The sequence below is a fragment of the Lagopus muta genome, chromosome 1, assembly GCF_023343835.1.
Source record: "Lagopus muta isolate bLagMut1 chromosome 1, bLagMut1 primary, whole genome shotgun sequence".
Classification (NCBI taxonomy): domain Eukaryota; kingdom Metazoa; phylum Chordata; class Aves; order Galliformes; family Phasianidae; genus Lagopus; species Lagopus muta.
In genome coordinates, this window is record NC_064433.1 from 91890646 (window position 1) to 91917829 (window position 27184).

A 27184-nucleotide genomic window follows, 5' to 3' on the forward strand; every position below is an offset into this window, starting at 1 on the left:
CAGCCAAGGGTCATGAAGATGTGCATAAGCTTCTGGCTTCTGATGGCTCTCTGGCCCTGATGGCACCAAGCCTCTCTTCTAGGTAGGCCTTGAGGTGCCTCTGTTAATATGGGACCCAGACTCTGATAACCAGAGCCTTCTTGGGTTGCTTGTAGCATTGCCAGATTCAGCAAGAATCTGCAGCTGAGAATTTTCGTGCCAAATGTCTGCCCAAGGCTAGGAGGTTTTTTTTGTTCCTTTAAGCAGAAGCATCAGCTAAAATGGTTCATTTGTTTATAGAATCATAGAATCACAGAATCATAGAATGGCCTGGATTGAAAAGGACCACAATGATTATCTAGTTTCAACCCCCCTGCTATGTGCAGGGTTGCCAACCACCAGACCAGGCTGCCCAGAGCCACAGAATCACAGAATGGCCTGGGTTGGAAGGGACTTCAAGGGTCATGAATCTCCAACCCCCTGCCTCATGCAGGGCCACCAACCTCCCCATTTAATGCTAAACCAGGCTGCCCAGGGCCCCATCCAATCTGACCTTGAACACCTCCAGGGATGGGGCAACCACAACCGCTCCGGGCAGCCTGTGCCAGCACCTCACCACTCTCATAGTAAAGAACTTCCCCTTGATATCCAACCTAAATGTTCCTTCCCTCAGCTTCAATGATTTCCCCCTGTCCTGCCATTATCTACCCTTTCAAAGAGTTGATTCCCCTATTGTTTGTAGGAGCCACATCCAGCCTGGCCTTGTATGCCTCCAGGGATGAGGCATCCACAACCTCCTTGGGCACCCTGTTCCAGTGTGTCACAACTCTCTGAGTGAAAAACTTCCTCCTAATATCTAACCTAAGCCTCCCCTGTCTCAGTTTATAAGCTCCCTTCAAATATTAGAAGACCACAATGAGGTCTCCCCAAAGCCTTCTCTTCTCCAAGCTAAACAAGCCCAGTTCCCTCAACCTTTCCTCATAGGAGAGGTGCTCCAGCCCTCTGATCATCTTAGTGGCCCTCCTCTGGACCCACTCCAAGAGCTACATATGTGTATAGGAACTACTGAGTCACGGCCTGAACCTCTGATTGATCACCTGAGGTGAGCCATGAGTCAGCCACAGGAGCACAGGTGAAGGCAATGCACCTGTGCTGCCGGAAGGGGTGGAACTTGGCTGCACCCCTCCTAGACTATTTAAGAGCTGGCTACCAGTGGGGAGGGATCTCTTCTGGAGATCTGCTCTGCTGGAGTTTTGTAGGTGAGCTCAGCATAAGGGTAAGCCTTCCTCTTATTCTCTTTTGTTATCATAGTCTACTTCACTTAACTCTCTTGTTTATTTTGTGACTATAGTATCTTAATATCTATTGATTATACAAAGTACTAAATAACAAGACTCACTCTCTGTTTCAGTCTCAGCCCTGTTTTCTCTCTGCTTTTTTTATAGGGCTGCAATGAAAATCAGAACATTAGAATCTGATGTAAACCCCCATGCTGTAGGCATGAACTTGAGAGAACAGTCCCTTAAGAGATTATTGATCCTTGCTTCAGGGAGGCTGCTGATTGGAGTGCAAAAGACAAGCGATACTTGGTTTCTGGATAGTAAGGTTAAAATGATGCTGTATGCGGGCTTATCAGTGAGACCCATCCAATCCAGGCACTATATTGTGTGGGAAACCAGCAGGGAAAAGGTCTGTTTAGCAAACTCGAGTCTTTCTTTTCTCTCCAATGTCAGTACTCCTCTACTTAGTACTAAGAATTCTAGCTATTTGTTCCTGGCTGTCAGACCCTTACTTCTGGGCTGCTGTCTGTTTTTTGTTTTTGGTTGCCAGGCTCCTAAAAGTGACCTATTCCCTCTTGTGTGTTTTGGTATTCTACTGTATAGGCAATGCTTTCTCCTCTGTCTCCAAAAAAATTGCATCTGCACACCCCTGTATGTCTGTGCTAGGACTGTTTATCAAATCCTTTCTATCCAGTTTCCCCCATGTGCACTAATTCTCAGCTTTGTTGGCCTAACTGTTAATTTTCCACTAGAAAATGCTTTCTGTGAAGTCCAGATTGATGAGATGTACTGTCTTACCTCTGTCTAAAAAAGCACTTCACCAGGCAATTACATTGGCACACAGCGTGACTTCTCTGCTGGAAAGCACAACTCATGTCTGAATTTTACTTATCTTTCTCTTCTTTACAGGCTTTTCCTTAATATGAGGTATGCAATGTTTTAGTGCTTCCATGCTGTCTGGGTGCCTATTACAGACTGTTTTCTAGCTATCTAGTGCTACACCTCCTCTTCCTTTCCTTGCCTGGTCCCTGAGGACACCCTGCTGCCAGCCCCTGTCTCCTGACAGCTCTATGGGTATTGGTGTGCAGCCTGCCTTGAAGTCCCTTTACCCAGCTGAGTTCAGCAGCCTTTCAGTCCCATCTGGGAGCTGAAAGGTCCCTTAGAAATCCTTGTTCCTATCACCTTTCCTTCTCGTGCACATAATCCTCACTGTGAAACTTAAGACAGCATTTCTTTCCTCAGAGTAGAGAAGTCATCTCTGAGTTCTTCTTGATAAACAAAAACACGGAGTGCTTTGCGGTCTGCCAGAGCAGTGTGGGGTTTTTTTCCCCCCTTGAGCACTGAGATCATCCGGTTCCCCTTTACGCCCTGATCTTTCAGCAGGCTTTGCAGGGTGTTGCCACAGCTGTAGAGGCAGTGAGCTGGGAGGGATTTGTCTAGCTCACTTGCATCAAAGGTGTATATGACACTCTTACTCATTATTCCCAGAGCATATGTCCCAGAATTGCATTATTGCTCCCTCGCCGCAGCTTTCTGCTGTTAGTTCATATTGAATAGCCAGTTTGTCACAATCTCCAAAATTCCTCCCGGAGGCTCTGCTTTCCAGACATGTCACCCTAGGAGGTCTGCCTGGCATTCCTTATTCCAGGAATAACTTTCTGCAGTAAAATGATGTTTGTTTAAACAGGATTTGCTCGCTAAGCAGTAGAGTGCTTTGCATGGTTACCCTGTGCTCCTCGTTATTCATCATTTTGAATCTTTTTGTCACTTATGCACTGCACCAGCCCTGAGATTTGCATTTGCTTCTCTGTGATGAAAACGCTGGGAAGTGGCAGGCCTCAAGCAGCTCCCTGAAGAGCTCTGCTAGAAATACTGCCATTCGAAGATGATTCACCACTGGCAATTAGTTGTTGAGAACTGTCAGCCAGTGCTTAATCTAGTTAACGTGCAGTTTATTGATACTATGTAGTGCTAATTTTTTAATCAGAGTGTTGTAAGGCCTGATGTCAAGTGCCTTACAACAGTCCTCCCTGAAGCTGGCTTAGAGTCAACCTTAGAGTCAGGAGGTAGGTGTGACACCTGCCATGGAGATGTCTCATCCTACTGCAGAGAGCCAACAAAACTAACAGAGCCAGTTGTTAAATATACTCCTGTCCTATGATGTGCTACCATTTGAGACCCACCATGGAACTCTCAGGAACTTCATTCCATCTTGATGAGCCCACTGCAGCCTCATTTGGTGTGTGCAGAAGACGGCAGGTGATGTTCTGGGGGCTGTCCCTTCCTCTCTGCAGCACCGTTGGTCTCGCCACAACGATTCACTTGGTGTAAGTCAGTTGGTAATCACACCCAATGATAAATAGTGAGAGACAGGAGTTCGGCACAAATAAATGAGCCTCAACTAACCTCATTTACTACTTTTGACAGAATAACAAGCTTAGAGGATAAATTCTTCCCTGCCAGAATTTGTTTCTCTGCTGCCAGACACCTTAGCAATTAGCACAGCTCCATCCTTCCTCTGTGAACTTTCAGGATGCTTCCTGCAGAGGCAGGTTTAGACCACCCTCTCTGAGTTTTGACTTCTATGAGCTGGTGTAATCATTAAACATCCTCTCACCATGTTCTCTGTTAGGACAAGGTGTGGATGCTGAACCAGGGGACCACGCTCAGGAGGGGAGGGAGCTGCCTGAACTTCACTGCAGACAAGCTGCAGCACAGGAAGAGGCCAGGCGTATGTGCTCCTCCCAGAGTGGCAATTAGCTCCTGTCTCCTTATGGCCCCTTGGTGGTGCCTGTCCAAGGGTGCTCTATCCCACATCTCTGGCCATAGCTTTTGGTTCCTCATTCCTGCAGTGGCTCATCCAAGGAAGCAGGTCCCTTCAACGCTCTGTAGGGGCAGCATCACTGGGCAAGCTTAGAGCCAAAATAGCTGAGCTCAGATCTCACCAGCTTACCAGTGGTTTAAGTCTTCAGTTGTGGCCAGCCAGATGGTCAGAGCTGTAGCCAACGTGGGTTTTGGCAGGGCAGGATGAGGCAGCTGTGTGTTGTACAGACAAAGGTCTGTGTTTCTGTTCCTGGGAGCTGCCTGCAGACAACAAGCATGGGAAGTCCTCTGTGGCCAGCTAAAATGGCAAAATGCTCTCCCAGCATGGGAAGCATCTTTGTTTTCAGTGGGAAGTCCAGGAGGGATCTGAGGTGGTGCAGGGCCTGAATAGCACAGAGTTTGCATCTGTCCCAAACCCTACAGCAGACCTGGTGCCTGCCAAGACGTCAGGCCCTGCTAAAAGGAGGCTTCTACTTCTGAAGCCTTGCAGTGTCTATGAGGCACTACTCCTGGGAGCCCTGCAGCCCTTGTGAGTAAGGTAGTAAGACAATGTTGTTGCTTGGGATCTTCATCCCACTCTCAAAAATAGCCCCTTTTCACAGAACCCTTGTTCAAACCTGCATCTTCTGTCTTCTCTTAAGTGAAAACACCAGGGGGGAGTAGGAAGGCTTATTTCAATAATTTAAGTGCTTTTCTTCACACATTGTCGTTGTGTAGCATTCTCCCTGAACACAGTTGTGTGCAACATTAAATTATGCCCTTTCTCCATTTCTTCCAGTTGTACAAAAGGATTTGAAATATGAAAACAGCATTTACGAGAAAGCAAAGCTCTGCCAGCATTAGATTTTAGTACCAGGTTGGATTTACCCGTTGTCTGTTCTGAGGTTTTATTAGGGGGCAGGACTGAAACTCCCTGCACTGCAAAGGCTTTCTGGGGCTCCTGGGGAAGCAGTAGTCCCTGTGTGCAAAGAAAATAGCTTGTCATTTTGATATGAGCTGACCGACTGCCTGCCTTGTGCTGTCTGCTTTTCTTTTTCCAGAAGTGCTGAACATGTACAATTCTCAGTGACTCCTTTGTGAGCAAGCTGTGGTTTTGACGGGTTAGTTGCACAGTTTGGGGCATTTTTATCACATTTAATGTCATCTGAAAAATGGCAGAATAAAATATAGTCCAGCCTTGGCTCTGCCTGCGTATTGGCATTTTTACCATGATCCTAGCGTGCTAGATGAATGGAGTTACAGTGCCTTAGAAGAAAACTCATTGGGTGTAACTCTGATGAAAAACTAGATCGATCTGCCCCTTTAGTTTGTGTTTGCTCTGAAGTTTTTGACTTGTCCTGAATGCAGGATTCAGAACAAAGCCTGAGAGACTGAAAACCTGTATGGACTATGAATAGGCTTGTGTGAGCCCTGCCTAGCAATAAGGCAAATCCCCTTGGCTCTAAGAACTGGACTTTCCTCCCCAGTGGTATTGGGATGTGATTGGAAGGTGCTACTTCTGTGAAGAAGCTCAGTCCTGCAGCTCCTTGTTCAGTGGAGGATCTCAGAAAACTATGTTTTTCTTTTCCCTGGTGGGATGGGAGGCGAGGCAACTCAACAACTTGCTCAAGAAAATATCACTACTGTTCAGCACATCACTTACAAATGTTTAAGTAAAAGATGTCAGGTCCACTGCTGGATAGCAGGTATCAGGATTCCTCATATCTCAGCTTGGATTCTGGCTCTACAAACACAAACTGGTTTCCCAAAGCTGCTCCTTGCTGTGTATTTGCCTCAGGCTTAGATGGGTCACCAGGGCTTTGGATTGCAAAAATCAGGTCGGATGCTCCTATCTTTGTTTTCAATAACAGAGACAAACTTTGCCCTTTGCTGTGCCCGCAGGGCAGCAAGTAATGAATGTTTATGGCAATATTGGTTAGCTCTGATAGCAACCTGCCTGACCTTGCTGGAGAGAATCCCTTCTGCCCTTGCCTGACAGAAGTGAGTCTCCATCTCCATGGCTGCAAGTCACCTGCCTTCAAGGCCTTCTGCAGCAGGGGTGGTGCAGAGGTGTAACTCTTCCCTGCTTCCTGCATCAAGGTAGGGAGACGCAGCTCTGGAAGGCAGCTAGCTGCTCACATGGTTAGGAGAATAGGTCTAGCAGCCTACAGATCATCAGCCATGCAAAACTACCTTAAATCAAGTAAATTTCTCCACACAGTTGCAAGGATGTAGGGCTCTATGCCGCTGTAACTGTGCTGCTAGCCAAGCTGCCTGCTTACAAATGTGCTCCTAACTGCTGTCTGTCTTGTTGTTCCATGTGTTGCTTACTTTAATGTTGCCTATCTCCTGGTTTCTGCCATAGAATCATAGAATGGCCTGGGTTGACAGGGACTTTAAGCCCACCCAGTTCAAATCCTTCTGCGGTGGGCAGGTTTGCCAACCACTAGACCACACTGCTTCACTAATTGTTACAGAATCACAGAATGGCCAGGGTCAGAAGGGACCCCAATGATCATGAATCTCCAAGCCCCTGCCTCATGCAGGGCTACCAACCTCCCCATTTAATACTAGACCAGGCTGCCCAGGGTCCCATCCAACCTGGCCTTGAACACCTCCAGGGACAGGGCATCCACAACTTCTCTGGGCAGCCTGTTCCAGCACCTCATCACTCTCTCTGTAAAGAATTTCCCCCTGACATCCAACCTAACTCTCCCTTCCCTCAATTTAAAACCATTTCTCCTTGTCCTGCTGTTATCTACCCTTTCAAAGAGTTGATTCCCCTCCTGTTTGTAGGCTCCCTTTAGGTATTGAAATTCTCTTCTCATCCCTGCAAGCAGGGATCTCAAGATCTCTGGGCACAGGCCCTCGTCCTTGGGTCTGAGGGACCGCGGAGAGCCCAGCTTCTGCCTCTGTATTCACATCTAGGGCGTATTTTGCAGGGGGAACAGGCAAAGCCATAGCTGATTGGCATGAAAAAGAGCACAGCACTTGCTGGGAGGAGAGGAATCTACTGTGCATCTCTTGTTAACCTCTCAAGGTAGAGCTGCCAACCTGTTCCTTTTGCTACCTTTTCACATCTACCATTTTCTGCACTGAATGATGTGTTTGTGTTCACAGCATGGTTCCTTCAAAGAACCTCTATGTCTTCAGAGGCTCTCTGGATGGAGAGGGAATAGTGCCTGAAGCTGAGTTTCTTGTTCTGAGCTACCCAAGGTCTCCTGCCACCAGAAATGGTAGTGATGGTTTCACAGGCTCTGAGTGTTCATTTTCCACTAGATCCCAAGATTTAATTGTAGCATTCCTTTCATCTGCATTGCTTTCCCTGGACAGGGATAAAGTCATATTGCACCTGCAGACATGGCAAGATCTGTAGCAACAGGCAGCAGAGCTGGTGACCTCTCCCATGGAGTCCCAAACACTGGGCTATCGCAAAAGTTAATCAGATAATCAGAGCTGACACACAAACAAAATATTACCCTCCAAAAATCCTTCCCTTGTCATCTCCCTGCACATCTCAGTGTGGCACTGCCTGCGCGCAGCAGCCTCTGTGGCTGAGTACACTTCTGGTGTGTTTTGTCCTCCTCTGTTCTTCTCGTTTAGCCTTCCCTTATTGAATCTGATTGACTCTGAGGCCATTGATTATAAATAAGATCTTGGGGGCAGGTCTGACAGGCTTGCACTGTTTTTCCGCAGCAGGCTTTGAGTTCTGGTTGGGAGCAATTGAACATTACTGTTATATTAAATGATGGTCAGTGATAGGAATGCAGTGACCACTTAATATCCCAAATTGCTGCTTGTAAGAGGGCAGGGTTTGGCTTTTGGCCAGATCTCTGTGCTCCTGCAGGATGATTCATTACTTTGCTCTGGCAAATGTATTTTCATCTGTTAGTTTAAATCTGACTACTAGAACTCTGTGCGTTTCTCACAGCTGAGGAATTTCCTGCCCTTTATCCGCCTGTTTTCTTCCAATCTAGGCTAAAATCAATACACTTAAATAAATAAAACCACTGGGCTTGTGAGTTCCTCCTGCTGTGTCAGCGACAGAAGTTAAGCTGAGTGACCAAAGATTAGTTAAGCCATTTTCTTCTCCTTTAAGTAAATTTACTGTCACTGAGGCATGCCAGACTTGTCTGGAAGATGGCACTTCTCTGCCTGACTACAGCAGAGAGTTTGCCAGCTAGCAGATCTGAGGGATGGCCTTGGCTTCCAGCCAGTGACAGGTCCCTCTGTAAGGAAGGGCCCCTGTCCACTCCATTTGCAACCCCTAGCCTTAAGGGTTTGGTTTGGGCATGACTGGGACCATTGCTCTGCGATGACTTTGCCAGTGGTACAAGCAGGGTTGGGAAGGGTGGCTAAGGGATGGACAGTCTGCATCTTGTTAGACTTCTCCCATCCCTATGACCTCTGCCTCCCCCAGCTTGAGGCATTTAGTGCCCTTCATTAAATCACTCTGGGAGAAAGGAGTTGAGGAGTTGCTATACTTTGTCTGGGAGTAGGAGAAGCTGAGTTTCTGCTTTCCAGTTACTTGGAAAAATGAAGAATTTCTGTGCCAACTTTCTCTTCCCTTAACAGGATGCCACAGCTCAGCTGAAACTAAGGTTGTCAGCAGAATATCCCTGTTATGGAGTTCAAGAGGATGGAGGCCATGGGGTGCAGTCCTGTCCTTAAAACAGGTCCTAAAAGTCCTTAGGCACTACTTTTGCTTCTATTCTTCCCAGTAGGCGCGCTTCTTGGGTCTGCTCCTTTTGAGAGGGTTACACTGAGTATGACAGAGGCTCCTTCCACAGTTCCTGTCCATGCTGCAGAGCAGGAGGAGGGCAGGAGCATCTCCTGATAGGACTGATGCACAGTCAGTTCTTCTTGGACAGAGGAAGAGGTGCAGGTGGTATGCCCTTAAGGTTTTCTCTTTTCTCCCATGTGCCAGGAGATACCTCCATGTTGCACTTCGTTCTAGAAGGCAAAAGATGAGAGGGATTTGCTCCTTAGTTTTGTAAGGGACAAACTGTTTCACGACAACATATTCCCCTTTTCCTTTCCTTGCTCTGGCTGCAGGTCTGGCTGCACATTGTTCAGCAGGATCAACTAGGATGCATTACAAGCCAATAGTTCAGTACTGGCAGCAGCATGAAAGTGCAATGCCTTGTCTCCTACCTTGCCAACAATGGCAGGTTTCCAGTGTTGGAAGCAGTGTGGTGTGCAGTGTTGGGCTCTTGGTACAGATGTGAGATGGATGCCATGTGGCAGCTGTGATCCTGCAACATCACACTGGGAGGTGGCTGTAATCTCTAGAGCTGCTGTGTGGCTGGGCTGGGATGTTCTCAGGTACCCACAGTGGTGATGGCCTTGACACCATCCAGGGATCCCCACAGTTTTTGGCAGGCCTGCCCCAGGACTTTCTCTGAAGGTGAGTAAGGATATCACAAGCTGTGCCCCAAGCTGAGGATGCAACCAAGTGGAAAGGAAACCAGCTCTGTTTACACACAGATACCTGTGCAGCCAGCAGCGTTAGAGAGAGAAAACAGAAAAGGACATGACAGTTACAGTGGGTTTTCATTAAATATTAAATGGAGTGAAGTTTTTCCAGAGTGTGCCAGGGCTGCTTTCAATTGTCTGTCTGACGGCAACAAGAAGAAGAGTCAAGTGGGTGAACCCAGGCCTGGAGGTGCAGGGCTGCCTGCTCAGGAGCTGTAGCCATGGGGATCGTTTCATACTGTGCTGCTCACAGCTCCAGCATACCCTACGCAGAGCAGGGGCTGCAGGACACCAAGGTGAGGGCAGGAGCTGCTCCTTCCATTAGCAGTGCCAGGCTGCACAGCAGCGTGCTCCTGGTCCCCTCCTGTCATACCGCTGCCCCCCACCACCCAGACCCATGTCTTCTTGTGAGGGAGCTTAGAGGGGCAGTAAGAGGAGTCTTCAAATGCAGCTTGGGTTAATAAGTTAAAATACAGAGCCTTAATCCCCACTGCTAAATCAGAATGTAATTCAGCTTATAACCACGGCCCAATCCATGTGAATTACAATCACTTTAAATACAGCCAGGGCCAACCAGGGTTTAGCATTCTCCTGAGGGATCCTAAAAGCGGAAAGTGGGGCGAGCACTGTGTGGGTACCCTGCATCTCTGGGTGCTGCAGCAGCATGGGTAGGGTGTTCTGGGCACTCTGGGAAGGGCACCCCTAGGTGACAGCCTGGGCAAAGGGGTGTGTGACTCAAGCTTATCTGCCCAGGAGGGAGGCGGAGGCTGCCAGCAAGCCCACAATGCTTCCATCTTTAATTTAGGCTGTTTATCTCAAGAGATTCTTCAAGCTTTAAAACAAACGTAAGGAGATCTGTGTTTGGCAGCATCTGGCCTCTGAAAGCAGGCATGCATGGCTGGTGGTAAGGGCTCCTGCTCCGCGTCCTTCCTTTCCATTTAACCTTGCTCTTCCTGTCTGCCCCAAAGAGCCGGGAGGGTTTTGTCCCAGCTTCAACCAAAGGTGGGCACCTCAGGGGGTCCAGTGTGCTCAGGAAGATCTCTTACTGCACTGTTACAATATTCATTCCTGGCTTTTGCAGCGTTGTTGCTGAGCCCCTAGGGGAAGGAACAACAGCTGGTTGTTTCCTTGTGCCGCCCCAACCTGGGAAAGCAGGGCTCTGGGAGCCTGCATAGAGCAGCCAAGGTCTGCAGCCACCGCTGACCCACAGGCCTTCCCTTCCCTTGGGCAATGTGTGCAAGCATGTCGATTCAAAAGCTCTGCAGAAATTTAGGGTCTTGATGGATGCTTTTCCAAGCGCTGAGCTGGAAAGTCCCTGTGGGATCAAAGCTTTACTTTTGTGGGCTGCCAGGCACGGATATGAAGTTCAAAGAGTCCGAGCTACTAGACTGGTGGAGAGAAGTTAGAAAATAAGACCTTCTTCCCATAATTGTGACTATATTTGGACCTTTTCAGGGAGTTTCTGTCATTTTTTCATGTCACTCTTTTTAGTGGTTTCCTTATATTTCATCTTCCTATAGTGAATGGCTAGTGTTGTGTGAATACTGAGCCAAAAAGAGAAATCATGGTAATTTTTCAAAGCCTGACATCTAAAGTGCCTGGTGTATGGGGCTGGACAGCTCATGAGATTTTTGTGGGTGTTAGGAGGGAATGGAAATGATCTGGGTTCTTGGGTGCTTTCCCAACCTCTGCTAGCCAGTTTTCTATGTTTAGATATGGTTTACTTGGCAGCATTGGCAGAGTTTGGAGGATGGCAGAGGGTTTTCAGGCAGTGGCAGAGCACAGCAAGCATATCATATCCTGGATACAAACAGCAGAAGCTGCAGAAGCATAAAGATATCATGATGGGTACATGAACACCAGAGAGAAGTGGTGGACATCTGGACAGTGGAGTGGAGACACACAGCAGTGGGAGAGGGACCGAAGCACAGCAGCACAGAGCAGGGCTGTGCTGTCCATCCTTTGGAAAGCTTGGGAGGGGGAGATGTCCTCAGCTACCTGCCTGACTGTACCCGTTAGCACAGACACACCTCAGGAAGCAAGGATCCAAGATGAGCTTTCTCGCAGGCACTGAGATTTTGAAGTCTTGGACCAACCACACTTGCTGGAGCAACTCTAACCCTAGGGTAGAAGAAGCTCAGCTTCCCAACTCCCAAGACAAGCTGAGTGCATGGCCTGGGACTGCACTGCCCTTGGCTCTTGCAGAAACCAGATGATGATCTCTTTCCAGGCAGCTGGACTGGTGTGGCTTCACAGCTGTTTTATAACACCCTCCCTGCATCCTCTGAAATTCCCACGTGTGTCACAACCCTGTCCCCTCTCAGCAACAGAACAGGCGTTAACCAGACCTATACCTACACCCAGCTAAAGTCATTTCAATATTTGGAATTTTTGTATGGCTTTGCAAGCACATATTTTGTTTCCCTAGTGGTCACAGAGAGCGGTGTCTACTGTGCTCCTCCCTTCTGCTGGTCTGACTGCTCCTGTGTGCCACGCAAGCAATAGCGTCTACATGAGACAGATGCTTATGCAGATGGTGCTGCCTTAATTCCCAGTGTGAGGGGTGTCACACCACGTGCCATTATGGCTGGCTGCCCATTCCTTGCACACCACAAGCCTGCGAGAAAGGTCTTACTTCTTTGAGGCTGAGCCAGCAAATTTGCTTTGAAACAGGGCTAGGTGCAAGACCTCATACTATGTGAAGAAGCAGAGCCACCTTTGAAACTATGCATTTCTTGACTTAGTCTCACAATGTTCCTGTTCTTGCACTGGTCCCACGAGCAGGGACCTATCTGTGGCAAGCAGGGCAGCAGGTAGGACACAGCCCCAGACGGTAGCTGATCTGTGCAGCCATCTGCCATGCTGCTGTCTGCAGGGAGCAGTGATAGCTTAGGGCAGAGGGATGCCACTTCTGTGCTGGTTCCATGGCATGCAATGGGTAACTTGGACTGAGCATGCACGCATCCCACAGCATAAGCCAGCTGCTCTGCAGGGGTCCATGGTAATTAGGTATGTTTTGTTAGTTAGTTAGTTAGTTTGTTTTAATAGGTTGCTTTGCTATACTGCTTGCTCTAAAGTCTCTCCTTCCTTGCAGGTTTCCTCTCTGGGAAAATGTTGAAGGGCAGTCTTCACCAGGAGGCTGCCCACCCCAACCAGCTACAAGGCTTGCAGGTGGGCATTGGGCAGACTAGTGTTAGAGAGCACGTGGTACAGCATCCCTGCTGTAATATGGGGAATTATCCCTTATCCTGTGTGCTGCAATGCACAAGTGGGTAATGACAAAATAAGGCTTTCAAGTGATTCTATCAGGGAATTGCAACATCTGTTCCATCCTTCATGCAGGCTGCAATATTTGGAGGACGGAGCAATTCCATGTGAATTGCTGGCCCCAGCTGCAGTTTCTCATGTTCTGGTGGAGCCATCAAAGCCCCCATGAAGGCTCCAGGGACATCCTCAGAAGGATTAGGTCAGAGGCAGCAGGACCACTGCTTTCTTTCCAACAGCGCCTTAGTTTCAGCAGGGACCGAATTGTTTTCTTCAGTGTCTGGTATGATGCTATGTTATGGTTCTAGGAGAAAAACAATGTTGATAACACACCAGTGTTTATAGCTGCTGCTAAGCAGCGCTGTACAGAGCCAAGGCCATTTGCAGTGAAGAGCCCAAGGAGCTGGGGGGGAACAGAATTAGGACAGCTGGCTTAAACTGGCCAAAGGGATATTCCATACCATATAATATCACGTGGAAGGAGTTTTACGAGGGAGTGGGAGTTCATCTCACTCTCCTCTGCTGCTCAGGGGGCTAGCTGGGCATCTGTTGGTGGGGTAGTGGCAAAATGCTTGTGCATCGCTTATTATTTACATTGATATTAGCAGATAGATACAGTTTATAACTATTATCCTTTTATCTTAGTAAATATCTTATCTTAGTAAATAGTTTTATCTCAACCCATGAATTCTACCCTTTTTTCCTGATTCTTTCCCCCATTCCACTGGGAATTGCCTGCAGCAAAGGACTGTGTGGTGCTCAGCCACCTGCTGGGTTAAACCACAACAAGTGGAGAGACTGGAGCAAAGCAAAAAGCCAAGGCAGGCTGAATTCCTCAGGACCAGAATGCTCTCATCAGGCAACACACTGCTCCCCGCTGATGCCAAGACATAGGTAGCTCCAGGGCTGGCACAGGGCTGGCTTTGCTCTCTTCTGCTCAGGATGAACCTCTCCTAGCTCAGTCACTTCTTAGCGCTGAGATACCTTTTGAGAATAACAAATAACCAAAATGCTTTGTCAGCATGGAAGCCCATCATGTCAGCGGAGTCTGTGTTTGAATTACAGAAGCAGTGCCGTTTTTGCTGAGGAACTCCCCCAGAGACAAGCAGCTCCTGCATTATTAACAACGGTGCTGATGAATCCCTGCTAATGAGACGTGCTCTCTCAGCCAGCCAGCAAAGCGGCCGTGGCCCCACTGCTCACAGCCCACGTTGCAGAGTTTTGTTTGAGAGCAAGAGACGACTGCTCTGGGGAGCAATTGGCAATGCTCTGCTGTACGATTTGGCTGCTTTCCCTAACATTTGATAACGTCCTGCCAGGCTTGAGCTAGGTAGGCACGGAAATCCCGCTTTTGTTCTCTACTGGCTGTGAAAAGGGAAATAAAGGGCTGCCTTCCCAATGATAAAGACTTGTGACTAAAGAAAAGACCTGTTCCTTGGCGCGCACTCTGCTCTGCTCCAGAGAGCAATATGGGCTGCGCCCTCTAGTCTGCTTCTTAATGGCTCGACAGATTTCACTGTTAGGAAAATCTTTGTCCAATTTCTTTAACTCAATTTCATCTCGCTCCATTTATCAATTCTGCTTTTGGTTTCTGGATGCAATTACTTTCCCACTGTGACCATTATACCTCCTGGAATACTTGTAGAATAGGATCTTATGCACTCTTAGCTGATATTTGGCTGGGAGAGACATCTTAAACTCTTTCAGTTTTTGCTAAGTCAAATCTCCTTTGAGCTTTCCTAGCAGGATAATGCTTTTCTGACAACATAGTGCATAGAATGGGACTTAGCAGCCTCTGTGGATGCAGAAAGACTGCTCTTCTTCCAGTGCATCATATCATGTCTCTGTGGTCCAACACATCATCACCCATTGTGCTAATGCATTTTCAAGAAGCATAATTTTCCCAGTTGTTCTACGAAGCTAATTTGCTCTGCGTTGCAGACACTGATGCTTTGCAGATGTCACAGATGATGTCAGCCTTCTGATGCCATTGCTGTATGCAGAATGATTCTGTTAACCTCAGATTTGCTCATGCTCCAGCTTACTGACTGTCATGGGGTTTCCCTGATATGAACAGCACTGACCTCCAGGGTTCTCCTGTGCAAGTAGAGGACAAAGCAAACCCTAAGGGAGGTGAGAGGGCAGGTTATCACTATTTAGGAGTAATTGGAGTAGCTCCTTTTAAAGCAGGACTTCTTGCAGATCTTATGAGTAATCTGCATAGTAAGCATACAGTCAGGACAGTGAAGTGAGAGGGCACAAAAATTCCTGATAACTTATCCCTTGAAAAAATAACTGACAAAATGAAAAGGCTGAAGTTACCTCTTCTGTACTTTCCATTTTTAGCTATGTGACAAGAGAAATTTAGGATGCTAAGACTGCTGACGTAATCAGAGCCCAAAGGCTGAATTTTGCAGATGTCCCTCTCAGCTCACATAAAAGACCAAGAAGCCCTGACAAGCCATTGGAGCAGATCCTGGAGATGCCTGCAGCACTGGGGATCAAACTCTGTGGTGCTTAGGACTGAAACAGTGGGAGATGAGAGGTCTTGCTTTGGCATCAAGGAAGGCAGAGATGAATCTTCAGAAAAGATTACACAAGAAAAGTAATAGCTGAGTGGAATATCTTCCACCTTAGAGGCAAAAGTCTTATCTGCATGTGAAGTGGTGCAGCCTCAGGTAAAATGTTCTTAGAGTAGGACTCGAATAGATCAGAAGGATAATAACAGTGCAGAGATTGAGTTATTAGTGCTGAGAGTGCAGGAACACTCAATCCCACCATGCTGAGCACCTCCTGCCTGTGTGCATCTCCAGAGCATCCCAAGTTGGGCAGAGATGAGGTCCCGTGCACTGTGGGCAGAGCAACTCAGGTATGATGTGCTGAGGAGATAGGAAGTATCTGGATATGGGCAGGGAGGGTGGGAGAGTGTTGCCCTCTGAGACAAGAGCAAGATCTCCTTGCTTGCAGACATCATGCCTGCAACACCAGCCCGCACTTCCAGCTAAGAATCCTTTGCAGAACAGAAATAGCCTCGCTAACTGGTGGCAACAGATTACACTACCTAAATTTTGCAAAGCCTACTGATTATGCATTAATCATCCTGAAAAAGAAATAGGTTAAAGCAGGATGAGACCTACTGCTGAACCCTGTAGCATCCCACCAAACACCTCTGCTGGTACCCTTGTTCTATAATCACTTCCCCACGTGCTATGGCCACCCCACTAGGTTTCTGTGGAAAGCCCCACTAAATTCTTCTTAAAAAAAGACCTTCATCATGGGGACAGGAGATGTAGGATCTGTTCTCAGCTTGGCTGCTGACCACCGAGGAAACCTGGGCCATAGCTTTCATCCAAGGTCAACGCCTGCCCAGGGTTCCTGTCCCTCTGCCTTCTCCTCTTGTTTTGGATGCCCAGGAGTGGTGTGTGGGTGAGAGAGCCCCAGCTGTGCCTGCAGCCAGCGCTGGCCGGCCCGCTGCAGCAGGGCCAAGTGAAAGGGTTGAGCTCCTGTTTTCAATTAACGTTACTATTTCTGAAGGGAATATCTGCTGCACAGGGAGGTAACCCATGGCAACCATCTGCTAAACTGCGATTCACACTGCCTGGGCTTATCAGGGAGGTGGAGTGCAGGCGAGACGGGGGCGATGAGGGGAGAGCCGCGCAAGAACTGGGGAAATGGCTTCTCCTCCATCCTCGTCCCTCTCCATGTACAGCAGCACGGTGCCCGCTCACCCCTCAGCATCGCGTGCTGCTGGATAATTGATGGGCAGCAGCTCACTTTGCTTGTTGTTGTCACTTTGTTTGCTGTTGCCTCTAAATACAGCATGGTTTGAGGATACGGGTGAGCACCTACCCGGCTGTTGGCCTGTGGCTCCAGCTGGCCAGGCAGGGGTCTGTCCTGCACAGGACAGGAGGACAGACAGATAGTAGGGAACACACATTCACATTATAAAAATGTGCTCCTGTCCCATCCTCCTGCTGTAGGTGATCTCAGGCCAGCTATGATTTTGGCCAAGGCCAACACATTGTGGGTAGAACTGAACTTGAGGGCTGATGAGAAAGACAAGGCCTGAAGTGCTGACGAGGCATTAAAATAAGTAGCGAGCAGAAATAAGAAGCTACTTATATTTTAAATATAACATTAATTAATAAAGAAAAGTGTACTAAAAGCCCTCAGATAACGAGGAGAAAAATCTCTTTCTCTTATAATTTAGGAGCTGCTGGAGCATGGTTCCCCAGCCCCAAATGATGACAGCCCTATGTCAAGTGTGGGCATGAGACCCCTCTGCAGTCGCACAGAGACCAGCCCTGCCCTGCAGCAAGAGGAGGGAGAGCTTTCAGAAAATAGATAACACGAGGATAAAAGGAAAAGGTCATCTTCAGACCACACTGCTCCATCACATCAACATTAATTCATGTTAGTCCGTTACTTAGGATGTAACTGAATGCCATGAAAAATGGTTCAGAGATTCCCCGGCCCAACCTGGCAGTCCACTTCAGCAAAGCTATCTAATAGGTTTATTATAGTTTATTGAGCAGCAGTTCACACAGAGTATATCAGAACAACTGCCCAAATGCTAAATGGCCTTAGGAGTGATGGCATTTTTGAAAGAATTATTGTGGCAGGATGGGTAACTCGGTGTCTAGGGCCCTATGCTACCTCCATCCCTGTCAGAAGAAATAATGACCAAATTTCCTTCTGAGCCTCATGGCCCATTGGGCTAATGTGCAGGAGGCTGTTTGGCACAGGCGGTACCTTCAGCTCCCCCCGCATGGATGAATTCTTGCAGTCACTTTTTATGAGCACGTTGTTCTCAGCATCGCAAGCTGTCCTCTCACCTCTCTTGCTGCACCCCAAAGATAATTCCTTTCTCCTGGGCATCAGTTCTTGCAGAGAGATACAAAACTTGTGTCTTGGCTAACAGCAATACCACAGTTAGCTCCAGCTGGGAGAGACTTGGAAAAAATCTTGTTCTACCTGAAGAAACATCTCTGCTACTTGTAACAAGAAGAAGAAAAAAAAAAGTGACTTGCAAATCAGTTTTACATCTTATTACCAGACAGAATTAATAGCAAGGTTAGTTTACTATAATACCTTCCCCCCCCAAAGTTAAGCATCTGACTGCAATATTTGGAAACAAGGTTAAGGAAAGAGAAAGCAGCATAAAGCTTCAACAACAGCCTTAAAGCTTAACTCCGTTCTGCCTGCTAGATCCAGCTTTCTTCTAATCAACCCACAAACCCAGGGTTTATTCTAGCAAATGCTCTCCTTGACAGAGTGAGGTTTCAAGTAGCTGCCTCTCCTTTCCTTCCAGTTCATTATTTATGTTCCTAACTTTTCAGGAGAGTTGTAGAGTGAAGGATATCACTGGGGATTTTACAAGTACTCATTTATTTTATGCTAATTTAGGGCTCTCTTTATAGAGTGGATTTGCTTTCAGCCACACAGCATTTGCAAGACTACTCGTGGAGTAGTTTTTCAAGCTTACTTGAAAACAGACAGCTCAGATGGGAAGGGAAGCGGTGCAACCTTTGCTTCCATACCTCTTCAGAATCAGTCATGTGAATGGCACTCAAAGCTTCCATTGCAGCATATTCCACATTACTCAGTATGTGCGTTCTTCAGCATTCTACAGCCATTTCTCTGTTGGATCCCCTCTTGCTCTTCCAAATGACTTAAAATGTGCTCTTTCACCTGATTTCATGCATAAAGATCCCGTACTTATTTTTCATTACATCCCCCTCCCCTATAATTTCTGTACTATATTCTGACATCCGTAACTTGAGTTACCCTATGGTGCTCCACAGAGGCTGCACAGGGCACACTATTGATGCCTCCTGCTGACTCACTCTGTGACATAGAACCATCTCTGTCTTTTGTCAGGTAATAAGAAATGGAGGTTTCCCTCACCTTGCTTTGATGGACCAACATCATCCTAGAGTGGGCTCTCATGTCCCATCTCTGTAGCTGCTTCCACAGAAGCTCTCACTTGCATTGTCCCACTTTTGCTTCCCCTCTCAGATCCTATCTATCTTCCAGCTTTTTCACTATTCACAGCCCATGCACCACAGCTCTCAGGTACCCTACATTGCCTCCTGTGTATATCTATCCATCAACATATATAAGGGTAACCCCTAACAATGTGCAATGCCACCACAATGCCAAATAGGACCATGTAACATTCACCTTCAATTAGAGAACAACATGTATCAATTCAGAGGAAGGAGACCACGTTGGCACAGCACTGACCTGGATCTTTCAGCAGCTGAATGCCTTGCAATTGGGAAATTGTTCCCTGTCTCCCAGTACAGGGACACGGTGTGCTACTCAGGAGGCTCCTTCCTTGCCTCAAGGATTTTCCACTTGAAATACACCAAGATGTACACCATGACAAATGCAGAATGTACAGAGCTGTATATAAACCCCAGGTAATGAGCCTGCAGCACTGACTCAAATGAGATTTGTGCTCAGCAACTCTTCTAGGGTGTTCTGCTTCTGCTCTTTGCAAAACTGGGGGTGCTGAAGAGAGATGGAACAGAAGTAGAAATCGCTGCTTGGTGTGCTCAGTCCTCATGATTTATTTCAGGGAAGCTAGGGAAAGGAAAGGAAGCCAGAAAAAATCAAACGTGACCATATTCTTGCCTTCTATGAGTATAATCATTAGTGTCACTTGAGTGATCTGTTGATATCTCAGAGCCTGATCACCTCAGGGGCAACATTCAAGCTCTTCCAGCCTTGTCTCTTAACCCTCACTCTCACAGCAAACAGTCTCCTACCCTTCTTCCATTTTTTTTCCCTCTTGGTAAGCAGAGGAATCCCATTTTCACCCTGTTTTAATTACAGCAGCCACATGACTCTTCCTGGAGCAGCTGTCATACGACCGGAATACGCACGCCAGGCCAGAGGGCTCACAGAAAATGTGTAAGTAGGTTACATGGGGGTGGGGGAAGACCATTAAACACAGCAGGACCCACTTAGCTGAGTACCTGTTAGAAGAGCAGAAAGTGGTGGGAGAGGGGCACAGGGAAGGAGGACAGGGCAGCTCTCCTCCCTCTAGCAAGTCCCAGCTGGACTCAAGCTGAGTGGGAATGAGGGCTGAGAGAGGAGCAGAGGGAACTGATCTGTGCTAAGGCTGGTGTTGCTAATGACTGCTTCCCAAATAAATACATCAGAGATCTTCTGCAGCCATAGCTCTGGGCTGGTGGCTGGAGGGCTCGCAAAGCTAATGCCTTCTATGCTGTTTGTGGAAAGCCTTCAGTCTGCTCCAGGGCAGCACAGAGCACGAGCTCGCCTCTGGCTCCATCCCTTCTGCCTGCAGAGGAGTGCTGAGTCTGGCCAGCTCTCACGGCCCCCAAAATGGTGAGGGAAGACCCCTGCCTGCACACCCTGCTCCTGCAGTGAGGAATGAACAGTGCACTGTTTCAGGACCTCCTCTCCTTTCTGAAGGTTTTCAGGGGATGCAGGTCAAGTCTTTCTTCCCAAAACACATTCAAAATCTAAGTTATTAAGGATGTTGTTTTGACATGGCCCTAGATAAATTAAGGACTGTCAAGACCCTCTGGACAACTGGAGAACACCTCTGGCATTTGACTATCCAGGTAATGATTTCTTGCCTTAATTAGGGGTAAAACTGCATTTGGTTACATTTCAGCATGAAGGCTTTCCATCAACACTTGTATTTATATAATCTTTCTGCTGAAAAATACACCCAAATCAAACATCTAAATAGGATTAAAGTAGGCAGCTTATTATTGGCTCTTGAGGAGGACCGGGAATTATGGTAATCAGTCATAACAGTGAAGTTGGGGTGTCTGACCCTTACAACTTATCTTTGAAAAATACTATACAAATAGCTTCTGAATCAGTAAAGCGTCATTTCATATTCACTGACTAATAGAGAAAAGCACAAACCAAAATAGCTAGATCTGAATATCAGAATGTATTTTGAGTTCTTTCTTGGTGAGAGGAGGACGAACATAATCACAAGAGAAATAAGTGCCAGGCCATATTTAACCCTCTCAGCACTTCATCGAGACCAAACATAATTGGTTTAAACAGTAATAATTACAAAAATAAGACATAGCCTTGTCAAAGTAAGCAATATGTGCTGTTCAGTTTCAAGTCCACCTCTCTTTTTTGCAAGAGAAATATTCATTGATGTTTCCTGACCTTTGATGGGATTTAGCTGTGAGGCCCAGTGAGCTGAGTTCAAAAGCTGCCCATACAGCTCCTGATTCCTACTGAGGAAGGTGAAGTGCTGCACGCTTCAGATCTGGATCATGGCCAAATATGATGTCCTGTACAGTTTTGTTCTGGGCAATGCAGTGCACAAGGGTAATAAGTATACATTTTTACTCTCCGGCTGGCTAATTTAAATGAATCCTATGGAGCTAGTGACTAAAAACGCAGTCTTTACCTCCTGGTGGTTACCAATAGCAGTCTGTTTGAAAAGTGTTGATGAGTCCCAGTGGTGTTCCTGATGGGCAATGTCTTCATCTTTTAAAATCATCCTTACAGACAGGTGATTATTTTCCTTACTGGCACTTTCACCTGTGGAAATAAGAACTGAATGGGCTGGAGGATCATTTTGCACAGTAATTTATGCATCTAGTCCAATATAGCTCATATTGAGGATCTATTCCTCCTCTATAATTGGGGCAAATTCCATATCCAGATACTCTTCTTCCAAGAGAGGGTGAATTACCTAAGCCATCACCTGTCTAACACCATTCAGCTGCTATTTATTTCTGACATGTTCACGTCAGTAGAAGGCTTTCCAACCTCACAGAGATGCTGGGAGGTTTCATTTATACAATGCTGTAAGATTGTCTGATCAAAGGCATACAAAGGAAATCATTACTGTTAGTTTCAGGCGTGTCTTTAATCACAGACTCTCCCTATTCATTGCAATCATTGCGATTGTAACTCGGAAGTAGGTTCCCTCACCACCTGGCCACTTGATGCTCTTCTAATCTCTGAATCTTGCCTGTGCAGTGAGATTCCTCCTGCATCCTCCCTCTACCTCTGCAATGCAAACATGTTCACTAAAATTTGCTATGATAGCTCCACTTTACATGGATTTGTTTCTGCACGCAGGCGTGATATTGAACTTTCTGAGTTCTGAATTTCTCCCACTAGGAAATGAGGATAATACTTGGTGCTGTCAATGCAGGGACCTTTCATGGTGCCTGACAATCTCGCAGAAATGTCTTAATTACATTCCTATCAGCAGAGAGTATGAAATGAGTTACAGGTTTTTTTATAAAAGGAAAGGGAGGATTTTGCACGTCTTCCTACAGGAAGAAATGAGATTGTTAATGCCCCATCTTCTTGACAACTTACATCTTTTTCTTTTTTTTGGTCTAATCAGGCACCAAGCCCCAACTCTGTGGTAGCCTCAGGCCAAAAGAACTGAGGTGTCTGCTTTCTGTTGTTTCTATGGGACTTGGGCACTGACACTGTGATAGAGCTGGTCTCCCAGCTCTAACCAATGCATGTGCTCTCCCTTTTCCTCTCTTCTCTCTTACCTGTAAAGATTTTGGATGACGGTGGAACACGTCCAGAAAGGACTATGTGATGGAGGACCGCTAGTATGCTCTGTGAAATCTCTTCTGGGGTCCTAAGTACAGTAGGGACAACGAAGTTCATCTTCTGCACTCCTGCATTTTGTTTACAAGCTGAACGGGAGAGTTTTGAACTGAGGTCAATCTGGCTTGAAAATAGCAGTGAAAATCTGTTTTTGGTTTTGACCATACTGATTTACGGTGCTGGAAACTATGAGAGTGCCAACACAATGCTAATGTTGCCAATTGCCTGAAGTGACAAGAAACCTTATACACTCTAAGTGTCTTCATTCCAGCAGCTGCAGGTTTCAGTATTTCCATGCCTTTGCTCCTTTTCTCTTAAGTCTCCTGTGTATTAGCTGTTGCTGCTTTTATAAAGGCTGAGGTGTTTCCCAATTCACATTGCAGGGGATAAATGGTGCTGGAGGATGGGAATGGCTTGTGGAGCCTTCCCGTTCTAAATCACAAATTCTAGTCTGGCCCCAGGTCATCTGAAAGTTGTCATCACTTAGAATTTCAATCTACTTATATTTACCCTGCATGATTAAATATTCATGCCAGTATATTCTGCCATGCATGATGAGAATATGCAATATAACCTCGCTGAGAAGGACTGTGTTGCAGGTGTAGTCAATGTGCTGCTGCTATCTGAAATGAATTCTTCATTTGTCAGTCCTCCAGCTTCCCCAAGGTGGACTTCGCTCTAGTCTCAGATCATCGCATGTGATCATCCCATTCCAGAGACTGATTTTGATTTTTATTTTTACATATACAAACACAGAAATTTTTCCTAATCTTGCCCAATAAAGCCAAGAGTGTAACAGACTGTGGTAAATAGCCTCCTCACTCTTAGAGACGGATGAGCACCAAGAGATGGCTGGGCAGCAACCCTTTGGAACAGATCATAGTAGAGCAGCTTCCATTGCAACTAGCTGATGGCTAATTTCTTTGGGGCTGGCAGCCTGGTGTTTTGAACAGCCTGAACTTCACTTAAAAAAAATTATAGTGATTAAGTAAACACAGCTATAATGGAAATCTTTTCTCTGCATATTACAAACCAAAACGGCCATGAAGGGAGCAATTATGAAATCTCAGGACTGTGGTGAGGGGAGGAATCATTTGAGCTGTGCTGTTGTTTGTTTTTGTTCATCATTTATTTCCCCTGGGAAGCTCAAATCTGAAGCAGTCTCTGCTGCATTGAAAGATTCTTTACATTTTTGTTAACTCAGTTTTCCATCCAGTCTTCAGCAAGTTGGGAGGAAAGATAAGAGTTTTAGACAAAGTCACAAGACATGATGGACTACTACCTTGGGGAAGGATTCCTAGATCTAGTTTCCAATTCCTGTTATAAGCCAACAAGACAAGTTGAACATTGATTGCTCTCTCTCTCTGTTAGTCTTAATGACAGGACTGATTTTACGAAGACTTGAGAGAGTGGTGAAGATAATGCAGAAGTGGCAATGCTAAAACTAATGGGAGCTGTAATGACAGTTCAGAGTGGACTCCTTCACTTTCTGGGCATATATGATTGGTCCTAGTGGATCTTCAAGACTTGCTTGATTTGGGAAAACGATAGCGTAAAACTGCATCACATTAGGCTTTCAGATGATTTTTGCTGGTGTTTGTTCAAGACCTGAGGGAAATTAGCTGGTAGACTGGCTCTTAGGAGAAAATTGACTGAGAAATGGGGAACGCAGCTGAGAAACAGTTGGTGAATGATGAGATGAATGGTAATTTCTAGGTACTCATAGCAAAAAGACTGATGCAGTCCAAAACACTAACATGCTTTCTAACTGTGTATAATAACGCAAGTTCAGGAGCTGCTTTGAGGGCAAGAGCCAACTTACAGGCCTTTTCCTTAACTGAACAGGATTAACTGAAGAAAAATGGTCTAAGATTTCTTTTTGAGCCCTACTAAAGCTACAGATGTATCTGCAGAGGAGCTCATTGCTGAAATCAAGTGATGCGCAGACATCATAGCAAAGCTAAGCAACTGTCTACCAAATAATGATTGTTCAAGTTCTTCAGATGTGGACAAGCATTTCTGTTACTGCTTAGCTTGTTTCAGGAACGGAGAGTAGTCCAGAGTGACTTGAAAGAAGAGAACAGAAACAGTTCCCATCAAATGACTGTAAAGTAGATAAGGAAGAAAATTGTTCTGGTAATATTCCAAATATTCCACCAGCACTGTGGTGAGCATGTCCCAGAGAGGTGCTGTGTAAAAGAGGGGAAACTTTCTCCTTCTCTGGTGAAACATGTTCAGTTCAGGTACGAAGTCTCAGGGCAGAGCTACTGGCTGCCAAGGTGGTCTGCAACAGCAGCAGAGCAGGTGCTGTATGGAGAGGAAGAGACTGAGTCTGAAGGAAGAGAGACTGAGGCTGAAAGAAGAGACTGAGTATGGCAGGGATTTGACAGCATGCTGCTGCTATTGCTGGGGCAAACCAAACAGAAGCAGGGGACCCTCAGCACAGCCACACAAAGGGATCTGTTATTCCATTTATTCCAGGGTATAATCACATACATACCCACAGGATGGTCTGAAGCCACCTCCCTTGTTCATCTTCGCTTCTTCCAGAAGCCAATTAAGTCTTTCCTGAAGAGATGCTACATCAGAGAAACAGAGGCTTGTCTGAGATTGGTAGTGGTTGTCATCCCAGCACTAATCATAATGAATCACACTCAAGCTCCTATTGAGCTCATATTTTCAAAGAGATGTTGGTTCTTGATCCATTCATTAATATTAATTAGCATAAAGTCACGTTTCATTTCCCACTTACGTGTCCAAGCTGCATCATCCTTGTGTACCTAGCCTGTGCTAAAGAACCAGATGCCATTTATGGATGGCACAAAATAATTAGCTAATAGTTAAGAAATACGTATTTCAAGTTAGTTAAATATTTATGCCAGACTTTTTCCATTTTGGCTCCCAGCCCTCATCTGGGGGTTGCAATGCAATTTAGGGAAGATATGAGAAAGTTTTCACAGTTGTATGCAGCAAGCCTTAATTATACATTCTCCATATGGATGCAAATATTTGATGTTATACAGATGTTGGCAAGGAATTGACCACCAGGTACCAGAGTAGAAATAGCAGACTTCAGCAAGCATATCAAAATCTAATTCCCTTGTTGTCACTGGATGCTGCATAATGCATCAGTCACTCCTTCGCTTCTGATACAGCCTCTTTTGCTCAGAGATCTCTGCTGCAAAATACTTCCAGGTAAATGAATAAAAAAATGGCCAGGGCTGGAGAGAGGGCAGTCTTGGGAGTGACTGGAAGTCACATCCTGCATCTTCTGTAGAGCTGATTTCAGGCAGTGGGAGAGGTGTCTGCCTTTGTGAATGCTCAGATTCTGCTTGTATCTGCCACGCAGGGCCTTCCATTCTTAACCGTGCTGAGGTGGCTTGCTTTTGCAGAAGCTCCAATTATCAAACACCCAAATTATCCGCAATGTCTTGAGCAGATAATTACATTGAGCTAATTACCACAATACCTGGGAGCTTTCACCTTCCTGTGCTCTCTGTCAGGTGCAGACTCAGATCCAGCCTCAGTGGGGATGCAGTTCTGCCTTTATTTTCTGGAGCAGATCTGGGCTGGGAAACTGTGGTAAGAGTGGGAAGAAGGGGTAGTGTTGGCTAATACCTATCTGTTAGAAATAATATCAGCTCTCACAAGGGTAAAATACCCTCTAATCTGGTAAGATAAGAGTATGTCTTGTGAGCTGCATCTGGGGCAGGAGAAGGAGCAGCGACCCACACCTTTTCTCACTCACCTGCAAGCCACAAGTTCCTGCCTTTGAGCTTGCCTGGTTTCACAAGTAAGCAGAAACTAGCTTACTCACTTGGGAGATGGAAAGACTTCTAAGAAGTACGTGGGTGCTATAGTAGATAGTGCTGTGCTTCACTAAACAGAGCCCTTCCCTTTGAGTCAGCCTGCGCTGTGGTGACCCAGTCTTTACAAGCAGCGTTTTTTCTCGTTTGGACTAAATTATGAAAACCGTGAAGGATTTCTCAAGGTTCCAGCTAAATTGCAGTTTTTGCCATTCCAATCTGCTGTTCCATCTCTATAGACAAAAGCAACTGCATTTTCCCTGCCACCCCTTCTGTGCTGTGAAATAGCTGTCATGCTCTATCCCAGAGTTAGCTGCATTGTTGCGGGGGAAGAAATGTTTTTTCTGTCCATGCACGAAAGTGAATAGATAAATCTCTTGAGATGAAGAGGCATTTATTTTGTCCTAGAGTGGGAAGTGGATGGAGGAAACAGAGAAGGACTCTACAGTGAGCTACAGCTCAAGAATCAGTGCATGATATTTATTCTTTGGAGAGGCAAAGGAGTGCAGTTCTGCCACTGTTTTTCTCTTAGGTCAGAAGCACAGGAGTGACACCAGAGTAACTCAGTTCTGCCCTCCTGAGAGACAGCAGTAACAGCAGCAGTTTTAACTTATTGCATTTAATAAAGAGGGGAGAGACGATAAAGCAGCAAAATGAAACTTCTGCCCACAGCATAGCAGAAAGGGGAAAGAGGTCAGACAGAAGTCCAAATGCCAAGTTATACATTAGGGTTCGAGCTTTCCCTCCCCTGCCAAGAAGTGTCATATCCCTGCTTTGTTAGAAGAAGGGTCAAAAAAGGAGGTGATCAAGCAGTTCTGCAGAAGAAGTTCCTAAGTAAAGGAAAAACCTCTCTTGCAGTCTGGTGAGAATAACACTCGGTGCTCCAGTTACTGGGGGCACGGGTGAAGGGAGCTAGTGAGGATGCCAGAAAAAGAGTGCAGCAGGCGTCATTGCATGGTGGTGATCTACTTTTAAGTGATACCAGAAAAACCT

The 27184-nt window shown here is 46.3% G+C and overlaps 1 protein-coding gene and 1 long non-coding RNA gene across 5 annotated transcripts in view; both read left to right on the top strand.

Moving 5' to 3' along the window:
• Positions 1-27184, top strand: part of IGSF3 (immunoglobulin superfamily member 3) — a 171671-nt gene that overhangs the window by 59581 nt on the left and 84906 nt on the right. The gene's annotated exons all lie outside the window — the stretch shown is intronic.
• On the top strand, positions 1217-15522 carry LOC125697966 (uncharacterized). 3 transcript variants are annotated; one of them, XR_007379034.1, is made up of 7 exons: positions 1217-1255; positions 1425-1668; positions 7004-7101; positions 8637-8737; positions 12631-12707; positions 12879-13083; positions 13542-15522. It is a non-coding gene; the product is annotated as an uncharacterized LOC125697966 (long non-coding RNA). The 3 variants fall into 3 exon arrangements; XR_007379033.1 differs by lacking the exons at positions 1425-1668; positions 8637-8737; XR_007379032.1 differs by lacking the exons at positions 1425-1668; positions 7004-7101; positions 8637-8737.